Consider the following 25,325-nt stretch of genomic DNA (forward strand, 5'->3'; position numbering starts at 1 on the left):
TCAGACACAGGAGAAAAGTTGCATTTAATAAGTTCTAGCCTGCAACTTCTAACAAACCGCAGAGAGCATTTAGATGCTTCGCGCCTGACGTCAGCAGTTAAAAATACGCATTAGATGAGTTCTGACTGCTTACCGATAACGATCAGCAGAAATAAACGAGTCCCATGTTATTCAGTTGCGTCGTGCGAACCGAGACTGTTGGTCTTGTCACTGAACAGCATGCTTTTTTTTTTGCAAAAAAAGTTTTTTTTATGTGGTGATGTCTCTCCTCATCCACTTTAATGAAACCTGTGTGAAACTTTTCATCACCTCTGCCTCTGCTGGAGAGCCAGATGAGACAGGAAGCAGACATGGGTGGAAGTTTCAGATGCGGTTCCCTTAATGTCACACGGTTCAGTCAAGACAACTCAGCCAGTGAGACTGCAAGTGTGTCCCTGTGGCATTTTGAGATGAACATTAACCTTGGATAATTTAACTTACTATGGACCAAGTGCTGGAAATCGGGATTAGAATAGATAGGTGCTTGATAGTGGGCATGGACCTGATGGGCTGAAGGGCCTCTTTATGTGCTGTAAAGCTCCATGACTAGGGCAGCACAGTAGCACTATGGCTTCACAGCGCCAGGGTCCCAGGTTTGATTCCCGCTTGGGTCACTGCCTGTGCGGAGTCTGCACGTTCTTCCCGTGTCTGCGTGAGTTTCCTCCGGGTGCTCCGGTTTCCTCCCACAGTCCAAAGATGTGCAGGTTAGGTGGATTGGCCATGCTAAGTTGCCCTTAGGTTAGATGGGGTTGCTGGGTTACGGGGATAGGGTGGACGTGCGGGCTTAAGTAGGGTGCTCTTTCCAAGAGCCGGTGCAGACTCAATGGGCCAAATGGCCTCCTTCTGCACTGTAAATTCTATGACTATGATTCCATGACCTGCCTTCACTGGAGAAGGGGATGCTGTTCAACTGCCAGTGCAACACTGGAGGAGGTGGTGGTGGCAATGCTGATAGGGTAAAAATAGATAAAGAGCTGGTACTTAAAAAAAGTGGCAGTCCTCAAATAGAATAGTCGCCCAGTCCGAATGGGATGCGTCCAAGGGGGGGTAATTACAGATGGTCTGGTCGGAATCATCAATTCTCCTTGGATACAATGATGATGCCAGAGGACTGGAGAATTCCAAATGCAATCCCGCTGTTTAAAGCAAGATGCATAAATCCTGCAACTGCAGACCAGTCAGTCTACTGTATCTTTGGATGTAGGAATAATTTGACAGACAGTAACCTGGGACTCAGCTAATTGATATTTGGAAAAGTCCAACTCAAATTCAGCACAGATTCATTAAAGGCAAATTGTTTTGGACATGAATGGCATGGTGGCCCAGTGGTTAGCACTGGTGCTACACAGCGCCGGGTTTGATTCCGACCTTGGGTGACTGTGGAGTTTGCACGTTCTCCCCATGTTTTTTGAAGATAGATAGTTTTTTGAAGAATAAAGGAATAAAGGGTTATGCTGTTCGGGCGGGAAAGTGGAGCTGAGTCCACTTAATCAGCCATAATCTCATTGAATGGTGGAGCAGGCTCAAGGGGCCAGGTGGCCTGTTCCTGTTCCTAGTTCTTATGTCTGCGTGGTTTCCTCTGGGTGCTCTAGTTTCCTCCTACAGTCCAATGATGAGCAGGTTAGGTGGAGTGGCCATGCTAAATTGTCCCTTCGCATCCAAAGATGTGCAGGTTAGGTGGGGTTATGGGGTTAGGGTGGGGGAGTGGGTCTTGGCAGAGTGCTCTCTTGGAGGATCGGTGCAGACTTACTGGGCTGAATAGCCTCCTTCTGCACTGTCGGGATTCTCTGATTCTGAACTTTACCGAGTGCTTCGAAGAAAGGATGGTTGATGAGGGTATTTGACAAAGTGCTTCATAATAGACTTGTTAGCATAATCAGTCATTTCAATAGTAACTTTCAAATTCATTTGATAAATGCTTGAAAGGGAATACATTTGCTGGGTTATGGGGAAAGAGAAAGTGAGTGGGGCTAATTGGAGAGCTCTACCAAAGAACCAGCATGAGAGTGATAGATTGAATGGCCTTCAGTGCTGTGTCACAATGATTCAGCTCTTTCTGTTCAAATCAATTGCTGACATAATATTTTGAAATAATGCTTCCTTGTGATAAAGGACACTGCATGATTCGTACATCTCGTGCAAGACTGCTTTCACATCGGAAAAATCTTCAGCCTGCTGCTCAAGCACAAATTCAAGCCCACTTTTTTGCTTCAAGCAGCTTGGCTTGACCAAACTCACATGATGCTATTTCCAGCACCAGCAGATTTGCACCTGCGCTAGTACAAGTAGGTGCTTGCCGCAACATTAACAATGTGGACTCTGGTTTGTTAGCAGCAACAAGGAAAAGGCACCTTGTTAGAGGAACTCTTGAATTCATACAGATGTGAGTTTGGCAATGGAACAAATAGTTCCTGTACAGCTATAAGATGAGCGACTGGATCCATGATATGTCCACTTTACAGTTAGAACTAGCTCTGCTCAACTTGAAACCACAGCTTTCAATATGTTGTGGCCTGTATTTCATTGCCTCCGCCAGTAACCTCAATCTGGTGGGCAAGATCTTGACAGGGCCGAATGGCCTCCTTCTGCACTGTAAATTCAATGATAATCTATGATTAATCTAGGACAAAGGTTCGGCACAACATCGTGGGCCGAAGGGCCTGTTCTGTGCTGTATTTTCTATGTTCTATGTTCTATAACGTTAAATAGTGCACATGCTGGAAATCTGAAATTAAAACGACAGAGATTTCTGGAAATTTGTGGAAGGAGGAACAGTTACTTTTCAAGGTCGTTGGTCTATCATCAGAACTGGAAGAGATTAAAACTTCATAGTTTCTAAGTGACTACAGAACCAGGGTTAAAAGGAGTGTGCGGTTGATGAAGAGCAAAGAAGGAGGACTGCGATGGTGTGGAGGGCAGAAGCGAGCAAATCACACAAGGAATAGTGGTGTAAGGGAAAGGAGGTGCTGAGGGACACTGGCCCAGAATTTTCTGTGCCCTCTTAGACTTATCAGACTGTTGGATGAGTTAGCTGATAGTGTTGAGACAAGGGAATCTGGGACCTCGATGAACAATGGGAAATATAGTGGGCGAGATTTTCTGTTGGCCTACACCAAAATCGCGACTGGGCGGAGAATCGGTTCCGATGCCGGAATCATAGGGGGTGCCGATTTCACGCCAAATCGCTATTCTCCATCACCTCGACAGCAGCGTCAATGCGTTCAAGAAGTGCGTACGGTAAACACCGTTTGCATGTCATTAGCGGGCCCGACCCGGTAATCTCCGAGGCCTCCGCGATTCTCCTCCTCCGATGGGTCGAGTTCCCGACGGTGAGGTTCACTTGTGTTTTTAAAAATCGTGAAACTGGCTTTTTGGCTGATGAGGGAGAGAGCGAGGAGGTAGGACACAGAGAGGATCGACTCTGTGGGCTGCCGGGCCGGACACTGGCCGGCTGGCTGTGGTGGGGGGGGGGCCTGCCATGACCGGGGAGAGGGGGGGGTGATGGGGGTGTAGGCCAAATGGCCAGGCTGACCCCCCACGGGACTGGGGCAGTGTCCAGTCATGTGCCATTACCACGGCCTGCAAGGCAGCCATCTTGCTGCACACCTCACTGACCCACTGACTCACCCGCCTTGGACCCTGGTTCTGCAGCCACTGTATGTCTTCCACTGTGAAGACTGACCCAAAAAACTTGTTCAGTTCCTCAGCCATTTCCTCATCTCCCATTATTAAATCTCCCTTCTCATCCTCTAATGGACCAATATTTACCTTAGCCACTCTTTTTTGTTTTATATCTTTTTAGAAACTTTGGAGATCTGTTTTTATATTCTGAGCAAGTTTACTCTCATAATCTATTTTACTCAGGGCAGCACGGTGGTGCAGTGGGTTAGCACTGCGGCCTCACGGCGCCAAGGTCCCAGATTCGATCCCGGCTCTGGGTCACTGACCATGTGGAGTTTGCACATTCGCCCCGTGTTTGCGTGGGTTTTGCCCCACAACCCAAAAATGTGCAAGCTAGGTGGATTGGCCACGCTAAATTGCCCCTTAATTGGAAAATTTGAATTGGGTACTCTAAAAAAAATTTTAAATAAATAAAAAAGAATCTATCTTATTCTTCTTTATCGCTTTTTAAGTAGCCTTCTGTTGCCCCCTAAAGATTTCCCAGTCCTCTAGTCTCCCACTAATCATTGCCACTTTGCATACTTTTTTCTTCAATTTGATACTTTCCCTTATTTACTTAGATATCCATAGTCGATTTTCCCTCTTTCTACCGTCCTTCCTTTTTGTTGGTATAAACTGTGAAAAATCGCTTAGAACATAGAACATAGAGCATAGAACATTACAGCGCAGTACAGGCCCTTCGGCCCTCGATGTTGCGCCGACCTGTGAGACCACTCTAAAACCCATCTACACTATTCCCTTATCGTCCATATGTCTATCCAATGACCATTTGAATGTCCTTAGTGTTGGCGAGTCCACTACTGTTGCAGGCAGGGCATTCCACGCCCTTACTACTCTCTGAGTAAAGAACCTACCTCTGACATCTGTCTTATATCTATCTCCCCTCAATTTAAAGATATGTCCCCTCGTGCTAGACATCACCATCCGAGGAAAAAGGCTCTCACTGTCCACCCTATCCAATCCTCTGATCATCTTGTATGCCTCAATTAAGTTACCTCTTAACCTTCTTCTCTCTAACGAAAACAGCCTCAAGTCCCTCAGCCTTTCCTCATAAGATCGTCCCTCCATACCAGGCAACATTCTGGTAAATCTCCTCTGCACCCTTTCCAATACTTCCACATCCTTCCTATAATGCGGCGACCAGAATTGCACGCAATACTCCAAATGCGGCCGCACCAGAGTGTTGTATAGCTGCAACATGACCTCATGGCTCCTAAACTCAATCCCTCTACCAATAAAAGCTAACACATCGTACGCCTTCTTAACAACCCTCTCAACCTGGGTAGCAACTTTCAGGGATGTATGTACATGGACATCGAGATCTCTCTGCTCAACCACACTGCCAAGAATCTTACCATTAGCCCAGTACTCTGTCTTCCTGTTATTCCTTCCAAAGTGAATCACCTCACACTTTTCTGCATTAAACTCCATTTGCCACCTCTCAACCCAGCGCTGCAGCTTATCTATGTCCCTCTGTAACTTGTAACATCCTTCCGCACTGTCCACAACTCCACCGACTTTCGTGTCATCTGCAAATTTACTCACCCATCCTTCTACGACCTCCTCCAGGTCATTTATAAAAATGACAAACAGCAGTGGCCCCAAAACAGATCCTTGTGGTACACCACTAGTAACTGGACTCCAGTCTGAACATTTCCCATCAACCACCACCCTTTGTCTTCTTCCAGCGAAATCACCCTGAATCCCATGCCTCCTTATTTTCTGCAGTAGCCTACCATGGGGAACCTTATCAAATGCTTTACTGAAATCCATATACACCACATCAACTGCTTTACCCTCATCCACCTGTTTGGTCACCTTCTCAAAGAACTCTATAAGGTTTGTGAGGCACGACCTACGCTTCACAAAACCGCGTTGACTATCTCTAATCAAATTATTCCTTTCCAGATGATTATACATCCTATCTCTTATAAACCTTTCCAAGATTTTGGAAGGTTCCCCACTGTTCCTCAACTGTTTCACCATAAAGTCTTTGCTCCCAGTCTACCTTAGCAAGCTCTTCTCTCATCCCATTGTAATCTCCTTTGTTTAAGCACAAAACACTAGTGTTTGATTTTACCTTCTCACCCTCCATCTGTATTTTAAATTCCACCATATTGTGATCGGTCCTTCCAAGAGGATCCCTAACTATGAGATCATTAATCAATCCTGTCTCATTACACAGGACCAGATCTATGATCGCTTGTTCCCTCATAGGTTCCATTAGATACTGTTCTGGGAAACTATCGCGGATACATTCTATAAACTGCCCCTCAAGGCTGCCTTGGCCGACCTGTATAACCAATTGACATGTAGATTAAAATGCCCCATGATAACTGCTGTGCCATTTCTACATGCATCAGTTATTTCTTTGTTTATTGCCCGCCCCACCATAATGTTACTATTTGGTGGCCTATGGACTACTTCTATCAGTGACTTTTTCGCCTTACTATTCCTGATTTCCACCCAAATGGATTCAACCTTATCCTCCATAGCACCGATGTCATCCCTCACTACTGCCCAGATGTCATCCTTAAATAACAGAGCTACACCATCTCCCTTACCATCCACTCTATCCTTCTGAATAGTTTGATACCCTTGGATATTTAATTCCCAGTCATTACCATCCTTTAACCATGTTTCAGTAATGGCCACTAAATCATACTCATTCACGATGATTTGCACCATCAACTCATTTACCTTATTCCAAATACTTCAAGCATTCAGGTAAAGTACCCTTATGTTGGCTTTTATACCTCCGTTTTGAATCTTAACACCTCCATCGGTAACCTCTCCTAAGTTATTTTTCCTTTTAACTTTTCTCCTAATTTTTCTTATCGTTGAAGCATAATCTTCACATAATTACCTGCTGCTTCACTTTCCATTTACGTTTTTACTTCCCGTTTTATTCCTTTTCGTATTACTGGGCCTATTCACTGATCTCTCCTCAGTCACTGTATCCTGTACTGTGGCCCTTTTTGAATTTTGACTGTGGCTTCTCTGCCTTACACTTTCCCCTAACTGCCTTTTGTTTCTGTCCCCGTTTTACTTCCCTCCGACGTCCTGCATCGGTTCCCATCCACCTGCCACATTAGTTTAAACCCTCCCCAACAGCACTAGTAAACACCCGCCCCCCCCCCCCCCCCCCCCACCCCAGGACATTGGTTCCAGTCCTGCCCAGGTGCAGACCGTCCGGTTTGTACAGGTCCCACCTCCCCCAGAACCGGTACCAATGCCCCAGGAATTTGAATCTCTCCCTCTTGCACCATCTTTCGAACCACTCATTTATCCTATCTATCCTGACATTCCTACTCTGACTAGCTCAAGGCACTGGTAGCAATTCTGACATTACTATCTTTGAGGTCCTACTTTTTAGTTTAACTACTAACTCCCTGAATTCAGCTGTAGGACCTCATCCCGTTATTTACCTATATCGTTGGTGCCTATTTGCACCACGACAGCTCACCCTCCACACCGCTCCCCCCCCCTCCCCCCAAGAATGTCCTGCAGCCGCTCTGAGACATCCATGACCCTTGCACCAGGGAAGCAACATACCATCCTGGAGTTTTGATTGCATCCACAGAACCGCCTGTCTATTCCCCTAATGATTGAGTCCCCTATCACTATAGCCTTGCCATTCTTCTTCCCGCCCTCCTGTGCAGCAGAGCCAGCCACGGTGCCATGAACCTGGCTGCTGCTGCCTTCCCCTGGCGAACCATCTCCCTCAACAGTATCCAAAGCGGTATATCTGCTTTGCAGGGAGATGACCGCAGGGGACATCTGCACTGCCTTCCTACTCTTGCTCTGTCTTTTGGTCACCCATTTTCTATCTCCCTCAGTAATTTTCACCTGCGGTGTGACCAACTCAGCGAACGTGCTATCCACAACATCCTCAGCACCGCGGATGCTCCAATATGAATCCACCCTTAGCTCCAGAGCCATCAAGCGGTCTAACAGGAGCTGCAGCTGGGCACACTTCTTGCACGTGAAGGAGCCAGGGTCAGCTCCCACATCGCACACGAGGAGCATGACACGGGTCTGGGATCTCATGCCATGTCTTAAACCTTAGCTTAACTTATACAACTAGAATGCCAAAAACCAAAAGAGAAACAAAAAAAAATAGACAAATGAAAAGAAAAACTACTTACCAGTCACCACTACTTACTAGCACTTCTTCTCTTGAACAATCCAATCACAACCCTCCTGTGATGCCACTCTTCAACTTTTCGCCAGTCTAAACCTCAGACTCACCGTTTACCCGCTTACCTTCCCAAGATGCTGTCTGTCCAACCACTCGTCTCCGCTCCTGAAAAGGAAGGCTGCGTCCCCGAGCTAGGTTTTTAAACTCCCCGCTTACCTTCCCAAGATGCTGTCTGTCCAACCGCTCGTCTCCGCTCCTGAAAAGCCTCACTGAGGATGCACTAACCTTCATTTCCTGCATTGAGGTGCTCTGGTGCGGAGAAAATGTCACCAGGCTGGCACCCTGGCAGTGCCCCAGCCAGATTGTCAATGCCACCTGCGCAGCCTGACTGTGCCAGGTGCCAGTACCAGGGTGCCACCTTGCCCAGAGGTTGACCACCTGGGGGCCTCCAATTGTCTAGTAAACCCCACCAAGTGCTTTTGCGTTTGTGGAGACCAGTGGTAAACGGTGCCCAGCTGGGGCCTCCTCAGTGAGGGGATGCGATCCTGTGCGCTGGTGTAGCCACTTAAAATGGCCAACTCCTGATTCAAAATGGCGAACGGCAAAGGCTGATGGGAAAGCCAGCCAACAAGACAAAGACGAGCAGCTGCAGGTTGGCTGTGTATTTACCTCTGGAAAGGCCAGACAAGATCGATACCAGCAACCATCAGCATAACAAAACAACAGCCATCTGCATACTAATGAGCAATCCCCGGGAACAATAAGCAACATTTAGACACACAAAGCAAAACCAGACTCTTCGGCGTCAGCAGGAGCCTACACAAAAGGAGGTGAACGACCACCTCAAGACCGCCCATCGATCAAGGAACCGCTCCAGCATTGGAGAAAATCGAACCAAGCGATTGGGACAAAGTCCAATCACTTGGGACCAGCTACAGGGTCCGCCACGAAAGGCGGGAAGGCCCTGGGAACTATAAGAATTGAGCCCCAAGTTCAAGTCGCTGTCTTCTCTTCTCCACCGCTTCTCCAGCTCTTCACTCTTCAGCAGCTGGTCGAAACTGTAAGTCTTACTTCAACGCTCGCTACGAGGTCGGCGCTCCTAGCTATCAATCTGAACCAACTTCGAATCCCGCAGGCTCAGAACCCAAACGAAAGGCCATTTGTTTCCCTGACCTGGTGGGACAGTTCCAAGTTAAGTATAGGCCTGTTAGTTGTAGAAGTAGCTTAAACGTAGAATTTGTGCATGAGTAGCGATTACTGTGTATAATAAATGTGCTTTGATTTAAATCTTACTAATCGGTGTATTGGATTATTGATCATTACTCGGACTTGAACCTCGTGGCGGTATCATAAAGATACCTGGCAACTCAAGAGCAAAGGCAATAAAACAGAGCAATTGAACTAAGGCAAAGTTAGCAACACTGGTTAGATCCGGCGAGTGCATATTCAAGTGTGCCTAACTGCACGCTTAAATGTGCAAATTTAGGTCCATTAGATCTTGCGAGACACGGCGAGTCGGGTAAATCTTGTGTCCCATGTCATAGAATCATAGAATCTATGCCACGGAGACAGGCCCTTCGACCCAAACTGGTCCATGCCAACCAAAAAGCCCATCTAAGCTAACCCCATTTGCCTGCATTTGGCTCATATCCCTCTGAACCTTTCCTATCCATGGTGTCTGTCCAAATGTCCTTTAAATGTTGTCAATGTCCCTGCCTCAACCACTTCCTCTGGCACATATGTACCACCCTCTGTGTAAAAAAGTTGCTCCTCAGGTTCCCATTAACTCTTTCCCCACTTACCTTAAAGCTATGCCTTCTAGTTCTCGATTCCCCAACCCTGGGAAAAAGACTGAGTGCATTCACCCGTTCCATGCCTCTCATGATCTTATACACCTCTATAAGATCACCCCTCAGTCTCCTACGCTCCAAAGAAAAACGTCCTAGCCTGTCCAATCTCACTCTATAACTCAGTCCCTTGAGTCCTGGCAACATCCTTGTAAATCTCTTCTGCTCTCTCTCCAGTTTCATAACATCTTTCCTATAGCAAGGTGACCAAAACTGAACACAATACTCCAGATGCAGCCTCACCATAGTCCTGCACAACTGCAACATAACTGCACAACCTCTATATTCAATTGCCTGACTGATGAAGGCCAGCATGCCAAAAACCTTCTTCACTGCCCTATCTAACTGTGACTCCACCTTTAAAGAACCGTGCACATGAGCTGCAAGGTCCCTCTGTTCCACGATACTCCCCAAGGTCCTACCATTCACCATCAAAGTCCTACCCTGATTTGACTTTCCGAAATGCAACACCTCACATTTATCTGTATTGAACACCATTTGCCATTTCTTGGCCCACTCCCCCAGCTGATCAAGATCCTGCTGCAATATTTGATAACCTTCCTCACTGTCTACAATACCATCTATTTTAGTGTCATCTGCAAACTTACTGATCATGCCTTGTATATTCTCATCCAAATCATTGATATAGATAACAAACAACAATGGGACAGCACTGACCCATGAGGCACACCAGTACTCACAGGTCTCCAATCCGACATGCCACCATTACCCTCTGCTTCCGCCCATCAAACCAATTGTTTATCCAATTTGCCAACTCTCCCTGGATTCCATGTGATCTAATCTTCCAGAACAGCCTACCATGTGGAACTTTATCAAAGGCCTTACTGAAGTCCATATAAACTATGTCTAGCACCTTGCCCTCATTAACTTTCCTGGTCACTTCATCAAAGAACCCAAACAAATTTGTAAGGCACGATCACCCATGCGCAAAGCCATGCCTGACTGATGAAATCCTTTCTTTCCAAATGCCTGTATATCTTATCCCTCAGAATCCTCTCAGTAACTTACCCACCACAGATGTTAGGCTTACGTCTATAATTCCCCGATTTTTCTTTGCAGCCCTTCTTAAATAAGGGCACAATATTTCCTACCCTCCAGTCTTCTGCTACATCACCCGTGGTTACTGTTGATTCAAATATCTCAGCCAGGGCTCCCGCAATTTCTTCTCTATCCTCACACAGTGTTCTTGCATATACCTGGTCAAGGCCAGGAAATGTATTCACCTTCATACATTTTTAATACGTCCATCATCTGCTCTACTGTAATGCGAACCGTCCCCAATATATTACCACTAACCTTCCCAGGTTCCCAAGTCTTCATCGAATAGGACCCTCCACATGCTGCCTGAGGAAACTTTCCTGAACATGCTTAACAAAGTCCACTCCATCTAAGCCCTTAACACTATGGCAGTCCCAGTCTATGTTAGGAAAATTAAAAACCCCTACTATGACAACCCTATTACTCCTGCAAGTCTCCCCAATCTCCCTGCATATTTGTTCTTCTAATTCACATTGACTATTTGGGGCCTATAATACAACTCCGGTAAGGTCACCATTCCCTTATTTCTTAGTTCCACCCACAAAGCCTTGCTGAATGATCCCTCGGTTGTTTCATCTCTGACTACTGCCATGATGTTCCTCTTAATCAAAAATGCAACTCTCCCCTCCTCTCTTTCCTCCTGCTCTGTAAAGCACATGTACCCTGGAACATTAAGTTACTGTCCCTCCCTTAGCCAAGTTTCAGTTATGGCTATGATATCCCAGTCCCATGTACCTATTCATCGGCCTTACCTGTCAGCCCTCTTGCATTGAAATAGATGCAATTTAATCCAACAGGTTTTCCCCGCTCCCTGCCGTCGGGTGCAATGCGTCCATTAGATCATACTCTGAATCATTTTTGGGGCCTTGGGAAGTTTCTCCCCGGTCCAGCCCACACTTCAAAATTTTTTCAACAGTTGTGAGTTGAACTGGTCGGCAACATGGGCTCCTCAGAGATCGGGCTGCCAATCTGAAACAATGCCCCGATCCCTAAGTGAGCTTGAGGGTCTCCACACATGTCCGCCGCTGCGCACATGGACATTACCCCACCCCTCCCAAGTGAGCACACCACACTATGGAGTCGCTGAGGTCCCCGCCCACACACTTTTCAGGCCTCCTGACCCCCCCCTTTAGGCCCCCCCTTTAGGCCCCCCCTTTCAGAACTCCTTCCCTTCACCCCCCCCAACCTTTATGAGGCCCATTCATACCCACCCTTCCCCCCCACCCTTGATAACCCCCTCATCCCCCCTTTCATGGGCATGGCCCTCCTCAGGCCCCACCCTTGGCAGTGTCACCGTGGAACCTAAACATCCTGGCACTGCCATCCTAGCTTTGCTTATACCAGACTGGCAGAGCCACCTGGGCACCTTGGCAGTGCCACGGTGTCAGACCAACAGTGCCAAGGTGCCATCATGCCCTATCGCCGACCACCCAGGGATCTTCAATGCCCTGGGAGACCCTCAGGTACTGTTATGCCTAGTCAATGTTTGTGTGGATGAGTACTGAACGGCGAGGACTCCCAGGCGAGGCTGTTAGGTCATGGGCACCGGGATAATCTGGACCATGCCCAGTGAGAGTGAGATCTAAATCACGATGACTCGTGAGGTTCGGTTGAATCTCGCGAGACATGTTGAGCATCGTGAATCTAGTGAGATTCAACGGTCTCGGTCTGACACCAAGTCGGGTGCGGTGAGGCATTAAATCACACTCATTAACTCTGTTTCTCTCTCCACAGATGTTACCTGAACTGTTGAGTACAGCATTTTCTCTTCCTTTTTATTTCAGATTATCAGCGTGTGCTGTATTTTCCTTTCGTATTAGTGCTCCTGGTGCCTTCTGTGAAATCAGGAGGGACTTTCCTGTAAAAAGAGAAGTTTAGGCTGTTTTCTGAATGATCTTCATAGATCCCTTAATGGACCATAGGCCATTTAGCGACTGATACCATTGTGTGTGCGTGTGCGGCAAGTACAACCCTGACACTGGAATCCTACAAGCGATATTGTATCCTGATTTAGACATATCAATACGGTCCTTGCCAGAAAATTGTGCCGTGTAGCTTTGGGTGTTTGGTGTGTGTGTGTGAGGGGTGGCAGGAATTGTGGGATGGTGGACAATAGACACTTCATTTTCAAGTTTTAATTGTCGCCTGTTGCATTTTCCAGTATAAACAGGGCAGGCGGAAGCTGAAAATTCACCCCAAAAATATTTGATGTCTTCTGCTTAAAGCAGGCCATTCACCACAATACGTGCTGTCTTAAAGCGGAGTTCGATAATGAGTCATTTTGATGAGCTTGACCTTGAGAATGGTTTGTGTGCCAATTTTACACGGTGCATTATTGAGGAAGACTGTTAGACAGGAGCTGAGCAAATGTATAACTCCTGCCCTATCAGTTAACAAAATCAAACCTTTGCAGCTTTGGCCACTTGGTCTTCAGGCAAGAAGCTTCCTTTGAAGTTCAGCAGTGCCGCTTTATTAACAGTCACTGAGATTGGGCCTAACCACAACTTAACCAAACTGTCTGATATTTCTTAAACAGGCATGTTTTTGGAAATACACAGCCTAAGCATTTGAAAAAGACATGTCACCTTAATTTTGACCACAAATGCATCAGAAACGCAACCAGAATTCCCCTCCTCTGATATGACACAGGTCCATTGAACTAGCACTGACACCATGTTAGGTTGGGGGGAGGGGGTTTTGGGAGCACATGAGTTCCTGGAAACGTCAAATTCACTCTATAATTCCACTGAGTTTTCTTCAAGTTTGCTGGGCAAGCTCACACTGGTTGCACAAGGTTTCGTACCTTTGTTAGGGAGAGCTTCTGTTTATAGTAGAATTAGAGAATGATTCCGCATGGAGGGAGATTGTTATAACCCCCACGAGACCCACGGGGCAACCTGATTCATTTCCCTTGCTGAGGCCCAACAGCGGGATAGTTAACTCAGGACGTTAAAAGCCGGCCCAGGTATGAGCTGAGCTGCAGAGTAGTCCCGGCTGGGGAAACCTACTGGGCATTTGTACGAGGCAAGTTTTTTATCGTACGAGGCAAGTTTTTTACGCAGAGGGTAGTGGGTGCCTGGAACTCGCTACCGGAGGAGGTAGTGGAAGCAGGGACGATAGGGACATTTAAGGGGCATCTTGACAAATATATGAATAGGATGGGAATAGAAGGATACGGACCCAGGAAGTGTAGAAGATTGTAGTTTAGTCGGGCAGTATGGTCGGCGCGGGCTTGGAGGGCCGAAGGGCCTGTTCCTGTGCTGTACATTTCTTTGTTCTTTTGTTACTTGTATATACTTGACTTTTTTAATAAACCATTCATTTTGACTCCACTTTCTGGACTCGTCTGTGAATACTAAAGAGCCCATTTGACCCATCGGGATTCATGCTGGCTTTTTGGAAAACTAATGGCGATGACCACTCTGTGAAGCTGATCTCAGGCCCCAGAGTCCAGAGAGTTACAGCAATTTTGCGATAGCAACTCAGCGGAGCAGCAGTGGTCCTGGAAAATACAATACTAACAGAAAATACTGGAAATACACAGCAGTTCAGCCAACCTCTGTGGAGAGAGAAACCGAGTTAGCATTTCTGGTCGATGACCTTTCAGCCACCATTGATCTGAAATGTTGGGCGCGATTTAACAGGGGAAAAAAAATCTATGTCCAGTTTTGGCCGTGTTTAGCGGGGTGTTACTCAGCAGCTGCAGGGCCGAGTAACACCCCGCTATTCAACAGCACTTGCTGGTTTTTCTGGCCTCTGGGGCTTTCTCTCCTCCGAGGCCGCACTTGAGACATTTCTTGCTGGCGAGCCTAGCAGGAAAGGCTCCTCGCAGATCGTGGCGCCATTTGGTCTGGCTGCCCCGATCTATCCCCACCCCTTTTTCAGCCATCTCCCCCCCCCCCTCCCCCAAAAATATTCAGGGATGTCCCCAGGAACACCCCCTCACTCACCCTCCACCTGGGCCCAATCCCTAGCAGCGCCAAACTGGCAACCGGGCACCCTGGCAATGCAAGCCTGGCACCACCACCCAGGCACTCTGGCAGTATCAGGATGGCACTACCAGGGTGCCCAGGTGACCCTGCCAGGGTGCCAGGCTGGCAGTGCCAAAGTGCCTGGATGCCAGAGGGAGTGTCATTGTGCCACTCTGCAATGTTCACGACCACCCGGGGGTCTCTAATGGCCTGAGAGACTCCCCCACCTGATATGCAGTTATGACTGATCTCCGTTTGTGGACACCAGTACTAAACAGTGCTCTGGCGAGACCTCCCAGGTGTGGCCATTAGATCCGGGGTGCTGCGAGAATCCTGCGAACACAGATTTAAATGATCTTATGGATCATTTAAACATGCAGATCTGGATCAGGCCCATTGAGGGTGAGATCCAGATCGCAACGTCTCGTCTGATTTCGTTAAAACTTGTGAGGCATTTCGAGCATCGCAAATCTCGCAAGAGACTCTGATGGGACTCAAAGGCCTTGTCCCGAAGCCAAGGCAGGCATGACAACGCTACTAAATCGCACCCATAAACCCTGGGCTCGATTCAACCAGTTGGGAACAAAGTCCCATAACTAGTGCATTTAGCCACATGCTTCCCAGCGTTCGCAGCACTGAGAAACACATGGCTATACAACGTAACTCACATTGCCTAAGGAGCCTCAGTGGAGAACGTGAGGCTGAGGCTACACATAGCCCCATCTTATACACTGGAGAGCTCCGCTCACCGGAACGCCTCAGTGTAGCGAGAGATCGGGACGTCATTTAAAAGTTCTCCAATGCTCCCAAAGTGACGCCGGACCTCCCTCCCACACCACCACCCCCACCCAACACCCACACAGGGCACCCCCAGCCCAATCACATGCACACAAAAAATGCCAACCTGGCAGTACCCATGCTAGCTGGTAGTACCACCTTGATAGTGTCAGGCTGGCACCCAGGTGGCACTGCCAGTGTGCCAGGCTGGTAATGCCAGGGTGCCAAGGTGGCACCAGCAGTTCCAGGGTACTAACTTGCCCAAAAGGCATGAAACTGGGCCTCTGAATGCCTGGGAGACCCCCAAAGAGTGCCGTTCCATCTGGTCCCTGTTTGTGGAGATCAGTGCTGAACAGCCCTCACTCAAGGTCTCCAAGGCAAAGGGGATGAATCCCAAAGCCTCAGGTACCTCAAGAATCTGCACATTAGAGTGAGGCTAGCTGTCCCGCTCTAATATGCAGGTTTGCCAAAAAGTGGTCCCGCTCACAATTAGCGGGATTTACATCGCAATGTCTCGTGAGATCACGTTAGATCTCACGAGGCATTGTGAGCTGGGTAGATCCCGGGAGAGGAGTCTCCTGGCTTTTATCGGTCACCCTGCGCCGCAGTGCGCTGCATTTCGGGCTCAACGTGGTCATTGAATCACGCCCACTGTTTTTCTCTCTCCACAGATGCTGCCTGACCTACTGGGCATTCCCAGCGTTTTCTGTTTTTATTGTAGATTTCTAGCATCTGCAATTAACTCCTGATTAGCTACCACCCTCTTGTTCTTTCCCCACAGCTGTGGTATTATCATAACTGTAAGAACTGCAAAGTTAATGAAGTACAGATAGTGTAAGTGAGAGCAGATCATAGTTTATATCAGTAGTAAGATTAGCTGTAGATGAGTGTAGTTTAAATGTTATTAAATCAACTGTGTATTCTTTAGGAGTACGTGTTGAATCCAAGTTAGTAGTGTTAATAAATTTATAGCTTTGTTTTAAGTTCAAGCTATTTTGTGGTCTTTGTGAACACTACACCCAACCATCCTGAAATAAGTAACACAAAGAGCACAACAACAGTCTTGGATTTTTTTTCTTTTTAAGTTTTTATCTAATACCCTTATGAAAGTTGAGATTGAGTCTGCTTCCACTGCCCTTTCAGGCAGTGCGTTTGAGATCATAGCAACACACTGCATAATGTTATTACTCCCCTCTGTTTCTTTACAGGAAAATACTTTTCAGCTTAATTTAATTGGAACGGTCACCATTGGAGGGAAGGGAAAAGTCATCCAAATGAGTTATGCAACATAATTGTGTTATGCCCAAGTGATATGATGATAAAGTGTTTACATCTAACAATCAGGTGTCGGATTTTCCCATTATTATTTCCCTATATGAGTCAGTTGACAGGGCAGTAATGATCAGATAAAATATGCCTTTGCACTTAATATTCATTCCAGTTGGGCCCACACATACAAAGGAAGCCTAAATCAGGTCAGAGGTTCAACACCTTACGATAATAATCAATATTGATCCTCAATCAACATTGTTAAAATTGATTATCTGTCCATTACCACATTGCTGTTTAATTGCTGTGTGCAACATGGCTGCCATGCTTCACACAGTGGCTGCACTTCAAAGGTACTTCATTGGCTGTAAAGCATTTTGGCACGTCCTGAGATCATGAAAGTTGTCATATCAATGCAAGTCTTTTCTGCTGCTTTTCCATTGCAATGGCCTGGTCGAAGTAAAACATAAATTCGTTTTTGGTGTTTGTGAGACAGTCAGTACCAAGCAGTTCCCAGAACCAGCAGATATTGCATGATCTTGCTGTAAGGTGCATTGGGTCATACATAGGTCCTACCAAGAGGTCATCTGACCTGAGTCTCAGCCAGGCAAGTTGGCGGCATTATATCAAATCTTAAACTTTTAGACTTACTTGCATCACTGGACAATATTTTACTGCAATGTAAATGTTATCGTGGCCTTTATCAATCCATCAGGGGCTGGTTTAGCACAGGGCTAAATCGCTGGCTTTGAAAGCAGACCAAGGCAGGCCAGCAGCACAGTTCAATTCCTGTACCAGCCTCCCCGAACAGACGTGGGAATGTGGCGACTAGGGGCTTTTCACAGTAACTTCATTTGAAGCCTACTTGTGACAATAAGCCGTTTTCATTTCATTTCATTCATTTCATTTTCATTTCATTGTTCTTTACAGGTAGTGGTTCATGGAGATCTGCCCAACGCTTTGCCCAACGCTTGCAGGGTGGCGCCCCTTAAGTTACATATAACGGATTGCCTGTCTCGAATAAATAGGTCCTTTGTAGACCATGGTTAATTAACTTAGCTTACTTTCTAACGGTGCTAGACAAGCTGAAATGTATTTCTGAGATTCAGGTCAAAACAGCTAATTTTATTTTTCGCAGGCATGAGACCACAAGACATAGGAGCAGAATTAGGCCACTCGGCCCATCGAGTCTGTTCGGCAATTCAATCATGGCTGATATTTTTCTCATCCCCATTCTCCTGCCTTCTCCCCATAACCATTCAACCCCTTATTGATCAAGAACCTATCTATCCCTGTCTTAAAAACACTCAGTGATTTGGCCTCCACAGCCTTCTGCGACAAAGAGTTCCACAAATTCATCACCCTCTGGCTGAAGAAATTCCTCCTCATCTCTGTTTTAAAGGATCATCCCTTTAGTCTGAGATAGTGTCCTCTGCTTCTAGTTTTTCCTATAAGTAAACATCCTCTCCACGTCCACTCTATCCAGGCCTCGCGGTATTCTGTAAGTTTCAATAAGATCCCCCTTCATCCTTCTAAATTCCAACGAGGACAGACCCAGAGTCCTCATAGGACAAGCTCTTCATTCCAGGGATCATTCTTGTGAACCTCCTCTGGACCCTTTCCAAGGCCAGCATATCCTTCCTTAGATACGGGGCCCAAAACTGCTCACAATACTCCAAATGGGGCCTGACCAGAGCCTTACATAGCCTCAGAAGTACATCCCTGGTCTTGTATTCTAGTCCTCTCGACATGAATGCTAACATGACAGTTGGGAAGGCAAATGCAGACTGAACCTGCACGCTAACCTTAAGAGAATCATGAACAAGGACTCCCAAGATCCTTTGCGTTTCTGATTTCCTAAGCATCTACCCATTTAGAAAATAGTCTATGCCTCCATTTCTCCTTCCAAAGTGCATAACCTCACACCTTTTCCACATTTGTATTCCATCTGCCACTTCTTTACCCACTCTCCTAGCCTGTCCAAGTTCTTCTGCAGCCCACCTGCTTTCTCAATACTACCAGTCCCTCTACAGGGGCGAGATTCTCCGACCCCCCCGCCGGGTCAGAGAATCGCCGGGGGCTGGCGTAAATCCCGCCCCCGCCGGTTGCCGAAGTCTCCGGCACCAGAGATTCGGCGGGGGCGGGAATCGCGCCGCGCCGGTTGGCGGGCCCCCCGCTCGATTCTCCGGCCCGGATGGGCCGAAGTCCCGCCGCTAAAATGCCTGTCCCGCCGGCGCAAATTAAACCACCTACCTTACCGGTGGGACAAGGCGGCGCGGGCGGGCTCTGGGGTCCTGGGGGGGGCGCGGGGCGATCTGGGCCCAGGGGGTGCCCCCACGGTGGCCTGGCCCGCGATCGGGGCCCACCGATCCGCGGGCGGGCCTGTGCCGTGGGGGCACTCTTTCCCTTCCGCCTCCGCCATGGTGGAGACTCCCTCCACTGCGCATGCGCGGGAATGCCATCAGCGGCCGCTAACGCTCCCGCGCATGCGCCACCCGGAGATGTCATATCCGCGCCAGCTGGCGGGGCACCAAAGGCCTTTTCCGCCAGCTGGCGGGGCGGAAATTCATCCGGCACCGACCTAGCCCCTTAAGTTGGGGCTCGGCCCCCAAAGATGCGGAGCATTCCGCACCTTTGGGGCGGTGCGATGCCCGTCTGATTTGCGCCATTTTGGGCACCAGTCGGCGGACATCGCGCCGTTTCCAGAGAATTTCGCCCCAGATCTTTGTATCATCTGCAAACTTAGCAACAGTGCCTTCAGTTTCTTCTTCCAGATCATTAATGTATATTGTGAAAGGTTGTGGTCCCAGCACAGACCCCTGAAGCACATCACTAGTCACCGGCTGCCATCCTGAAAAAGACCCCTTTACCCCCACTCTCTGCCTTCTGCCATTCAGCCAATCCTCTATCCATGCCAGGATCTTACCCTTAGCACCATGGACTCTTAACTTATTTAACAGTCTCTTATGCGGCACCTTGTCAAAGACCTTCTGGAAATCTAAATAAATCACTTCCACTGGTTCTCCTTTGTCTAACTTCCTTGTTACTTCCTCAAAGAACTCTAATGAGTTCTTGACGAAGCCGTGCTGACTCAGTCCTATTTTTATCATGCATTTCCAAGTACTTTACGATCTCATCTTTAATAATGGACTCTAAGATCTTACCAATGACCGAAGTCAGGCTAACCGGCCTATAGTTTCCTGTCTTCTGCCTCCCTCCCTTCTTAAACAGTGTTGTTACATTAGCCACTTTCCAGTCCTCTGGGACCCTTCCTGCCTCCAGTGATTCCTGAAAGATTATCACCAATGCCTCCACAATCTCATCAGCTATCTCGTTTAGAACCCTGGGGTGTAGTTCCTCCAGTCCAGGTGATTTATCCACCTTCAGATCTTTCAGTCTGATTATCGGTGGTGACAAATTTGTCTGCTTCGACGCATTTCCAACAATTAGGATAAGCAAATGCAGAGGTCATACATTTAGGAGCGGGGTGTTCCAGATCCTGGTGGCAGGGTGGAAAGTGGCTCTCCCGGGCACCTTTTTAACAATTTTCACAAAGGTGGCTTTCTGAATGGCCACCTGTGGGCCTGCAGTTCAAGTATGGATTTCAGGGGGGATCCTGATGTAGCTGGCCCAATCAATGGGTCCCCAACTCGGAGAGAGGTGGTCACTGATGCAATATGCAGGAGGTTGAGAACCTCAAAGATGTAAATGCAGGGTGCCCAGTGTCAGAGCCAAAGCCCACCAGGGATATTGTTCAGACCATAGGGAGGGGGGGGGGGCTGTCTCTTCTTCCTGTGGAGTGCTATTTGCGCCATAAAGCCTTGCCCCCTCCGACCAATCTCCCCACCCAGGCTGCCGCTGAGGAATTCCTCCAGTTGGCTGATAGTATCCCCACATGGGATTCACTCTCTGTTTAATCTAGATAGACCCTATTACTGTAACGCTCCGGGTAAATGGGAAGCTTCTTAAGATGGAAGTAGATATAGGGACATTGCTGTTGGAAAAATGCTAATGCCACACTCACATAGTCCCTAATTGGGCTTTTTAAAAATTCATTCATGGGATGTGGGCATCGCAGGCTGTGCCAACATTTATTGCCCATCCCCAATTGCCCTTGAGGGACAATAAAGAGTCAACAACATTTCTGTGAGTCTGGAGTGACATGTAGGCCAGACCAGGTTAGGACAGCAGATTTCCTTCTCTGAAGGACATTAGTGAACCAGGTGGGTTTTTTTTTTACGACAATCGACAATAGTTTCATGGTCGTCAATTTAATTTATTTCAATTCCAAATTTTATTGAATTCAAAGTTCACCATCTGCAATGCGGGATTTGAACCTGGGTCTCCAGAGCATTACTCTGGGTCTCTGGTTTACTAGTCCAGTGAAAATACCACTACGCCACCACCTCCCCAATTATGGAAATTGTCTATCTGTCTCAGGGCGGTTAGCCTCTCCAGAACTGGCAGCAGGTGGCGAGGGAACCAACAAGAGGGAAAAACATACTTGACCTCATCCTCACCAATCTGCTTGCTGCAGGTGCACATGCCCAAGACAGCGTCAGTAGAAGTGGCCACCGCACAGTCCTTGTGGAGACAAGGTCCCATCTTCAGATTGAAGATACCCTCCATCGTGTTGTGTGGCACTATCACCGTGCTAAATGGGATAGACTTCAAACAGATCTAGCAACTCAAGACTGGGCATCCATGAGGTGCTGTGGGCCATCAGCAGTAGCAGAATTGTATTCAACCACAATAAGCATATCCCCCACTCTACCATTACGACCAAGCCAGCCTGGTTCAATAAAGAGTGCAGGAGAGCATGCCAGGAACAACATCAGGCATACCAAAAAATGAGGTGCCAACCTGATGAAGCTGCAACACAAGACTACTTGTGTCCCAAAAAGCATAAGCAGTAAGTAATAGAGCTAAGCGATTCCACAACAAATGTGGATCTAAGCTCTTTATTCCTGCCACATCCAGCCATGAATGGTGGTGGACAATCAAACAACTCACTGGAGGAGGAGGCTCCACACATATCCCCATCCTCAATGATGGAGGAGCCCAACACATATGTGAAAAAGACAAGGTTGAAGAATTCGCAACAATTTTCAGCGAGAAGTGCCGAGAGGATGATTTATCTCGGTCCCCAGCATCACACATGTCAATCGTCAGCCAATACGATTCACTCCACATGATATCAAGAAACGGCTGATGGTACTGGAATACTGCAAAGGTACAGGCCCTGACAATATCCCAGCAATAGTACTGAAGACTTGTGCTCCAGAACTTACCGCACACCTAGCCAAGCAGCTCCAGTACAGCTATAACACTGGCATCTACCCAGCAATGTGGAAAGTAGCCCAGGTGTGTCCTGCACACAAAAAACAGGACAAATCCAACCCAGCCAGTTATCGTCCTATCAGTCTACTGTCCATCATCAGCAAAGTGATGGAAGGAGTCATCAACAGTGCTATCAAGTGGCACTTACTCAGCAATAACCTACTCACGGACGCTCAGTTTGGGTTCCGCCAGGGTCACTCAGCTCCTGACCTCATTACATCTTGGTTCAAACATGGACAAGAGAGCTGAATGCAGAGATGAGGTAAGAGTGACTGCCCTGCACATCAAGCCAGTATTTGACTGAGTGTGGCATCAAGGAGCCCTGGCTAAACTGGAGTCAATAGGAATCAGGCGGAAAGTGCTCCGCTGGTTGGCGTCATCCCTGGCATAAAGGAAGATGGTTGTGGTGGTTGGAGGTCAGTCATCTCAGCTCCACGACACCACTGCAGGTGTTCCTCAGGGTAGTGTCCTCGGCCCAACAATCTTCAGCTGCTTCATCAATGACGTCCCTTCCATCATAAGGTCAGAAGTGCAGATGCTTACGGATGACTGCACAATGTTCAGCACCATTCGTGACTCCTCAGATAATGAAGCAGTCCGAGTCCAAATGCAGCAAGACTTGGATAATATCCAGGCTTGGGCTGACAGCTGGCAAGTTACGTTCGCGCCACACAAGTGCCAGACAATGACCATTTCCTACAGGAGAGAATCTAACCACTGCCCCTTGACATTCAATGGCATTACCATCGCTGAAACCCCACACTCCTGGCGGTTACCATTGATCAGAAACTGAACTGGATTAGCCATATTAATACTGTGGCTACCACGGCAGGTCAAAGGCTGGGAATCCTACGGCGAGTAACTCACCTCCTGACTCCCTAATGCCTGTCCGCCATCTACAAGGCACAAGTCAGGTGTGAAATGGAATAGTCTCCACTTGCTTGGATGAGTGCAGCTCCAACAACATTGAAGAAGCTCGACACCATCCAGGACAAAGCAGCCTGCTCGATTGCACCCCCTTCCACAAACATTCAAACCCTCCACCACCGACGAACAGTGGCAGCCGTGTGTACCATTTACAAGATGCACAGCAGTAACTCACCAAGGTTCCTCAGCACCTCCCAAACCCACGACCACTATCATCTAGAAGGACAAGAGTAGCAGATACCTGGGAACCCCACCGCCTGGAGGTTCCCGTCCAAGTCATTCAGCACCCTGGCTTGGAAATATATCGCCGTTCCTCCCCTGTTGCTGGGGAAACATTCTTGAACTCCCTCCTAACAGCAGATTGGGTATACCTATACGTCAAGGACTGCAGCAGTTCAAAAAGCAACTCACCACCACCTTCTGAAGGGAAACTAGGGATGGGCAATAAATGCTGGGCTAAGCAGTGACACCCACATCCCGTAAATTAATTCAAAAAAACTGGTCCTGCCGGCATCAGTAAAATTCTTAGATGATACAACCATATCAAGAAGCTAATCCAACCGTACTCCCTGTGATATTTCTGCCCCACCAGCCCATCTCCGACCCCTCCTCCTGGGGTAGGGGTAGTGGGAGGGGTACTGGGGTATGGGGGGCAGGGGTTGGTGGGTGGCAATGTGGCTGAAACATTTAATGCCACGATGATTTCTTATGGTACTGGAGTACATGGGTACTTTTGTACAAAGGTAGGTGGCTAAGAGCATCCACATTCGCTATGTGTGTTCCAGGTCGGTGCTTGAAAGTATATTCATAGGCCAACAGAATTAATGCCCTTTGGTGAATTCTGGCTGAGGTTATCAGTGGGATAGCTGTGTCCTCGCTGAAGAGGCCCAAGAGCAGTTTGTGGTCAGAAACTATGGTAAAGTGTCTACCATGTACATACTGGTGGAACTTCTTGACAAAGACTATTGATAGTCTTTCCTTCTCGATTTGTGAGTAGCCTTTATTGGCCTCTGAGAAGGTTCTTGACAGGTACCCTATTGGCCTTTCAGGCGTTGTTCGCCTCGCAGGACAATACCGCACCAACACCATATGGAGAGGAGTCGCAGGTCAATGCCAGTTCTTTAGACGGGTCGAAGTGTACTGACAGTTTTGAGGAATGCAACAATTGCTTTACTCAGTTGAAGTTTCTTCCAGGAGAGCCTTCCAAGACCAACAATGATGTTTCTTTAGCAGAATACGCAAGGGGACCAATATCATCAATAAACTCAGTAAAACATTTCAATAGTAGTTTACCACCCTAAAAAGGATTTGTGGGGGCAGGGTTTGACCTTGTCTTCCACAGGGTGTAATTCTTGTGCATTTACACAGTGCCCCAGGTAGGTCACCTCGGTGGCTTGAAAGATGCACTTCCTTTTCTTGAGGCAAACTCAAGCCTCCTGAAGTCTCTTTCACACTAATTCCTCTAATTTTGCTAGATGCCCAGTCTCTGTCGATCCAGTTATAAGGACATCATCAAGATACACTCAAACCCGGAATAGCCCCTGTAGCAGACTCTCCATTGTCCTTTGGAATATTGCACATGCCATAGACATGCCAAAAGGCAGGCCCATGTACTGGAACAAGCATTTGCATGTGTTTATCGTGTCATATTCCGGGGGAGCGTCATCTAATTTGAGTTGCTGGTACATGTGACTCCTATCCAGCTTTGTGTAAGATTCCCGCCAGCTTTGCATACAGGTCTTTAATTCTCAGGATTGGACATTCATCCAGCTTGGTGGTCTGATTAACTGTTAGCTTTCCACCAGAAAATTCAGATGGTCTTGTCCGATTTCAACGTACACGGGGGCAAAAGGTGCTGCCCATTTCTGGAACTGATAATGCCCAGTTCTTCCAGCCTGTTTAACTCAGTATCCATTTTCTCTCGTAAGGCATATGGTACAAGTCTTGCCCTAAAGAATTGAGGATCCATATAAATCTTAGCTTGTAGACCTTTGATTTTGCCTAATTTATCACAGAAGTTTTTTTTATCAGTTCCAGAAGTTCCCCTTCCCACACTTGAAAAATCTCAGCCCAATTCAACATGATTTCTTTAAGCCAATTGCGGCCACAGAGTCTTGGTCCTTTACCCATCACTATTATCACTGGGAGATGGGTAGACTGTTGTCCATAGCTCACAGATATCTTTGTGGTGCCTTTTATTTTTATTGCTTCCTCTGTATATGTCTTCAACTTGGCAGAAATACTCTTCAAGTTCAATGGTTGGTCTTCCTCTCT

The 25,325-nt window shown here is 47.5% G+C and overlaps 1 long non-coding RNA gene across 2 annotated transcripts in view; it reads left to right on the top strand.

Moving 5' to 3' along the window:
* Nucleotides 1-25,325, top strand: part of LOC140426565 (uncharacterized) — a 94,691-nt gene that overhangs the window by 10,291 nt on the left and 59,075 nt on the right. The window lies entirely within an intron of this gene.

The sequence above is a fragment of the Scyliorhinus torazame genome, chromosome 7, assembly GCF_047496885.1.
Source record: "Scyliorhinus torazame isolate Kashiwa2021f chromosome 7, sScyTor2.1, whole genome shotgun sequence".
Taxonomy (NCBI): domain Eukaryota; kingdom Metazoa; phylum Chordata; class Chondrichthyes; order Carcharhiniformes; family Scyliorhinidae; genus Scyliorhinus; species Scyliorhinus torazame.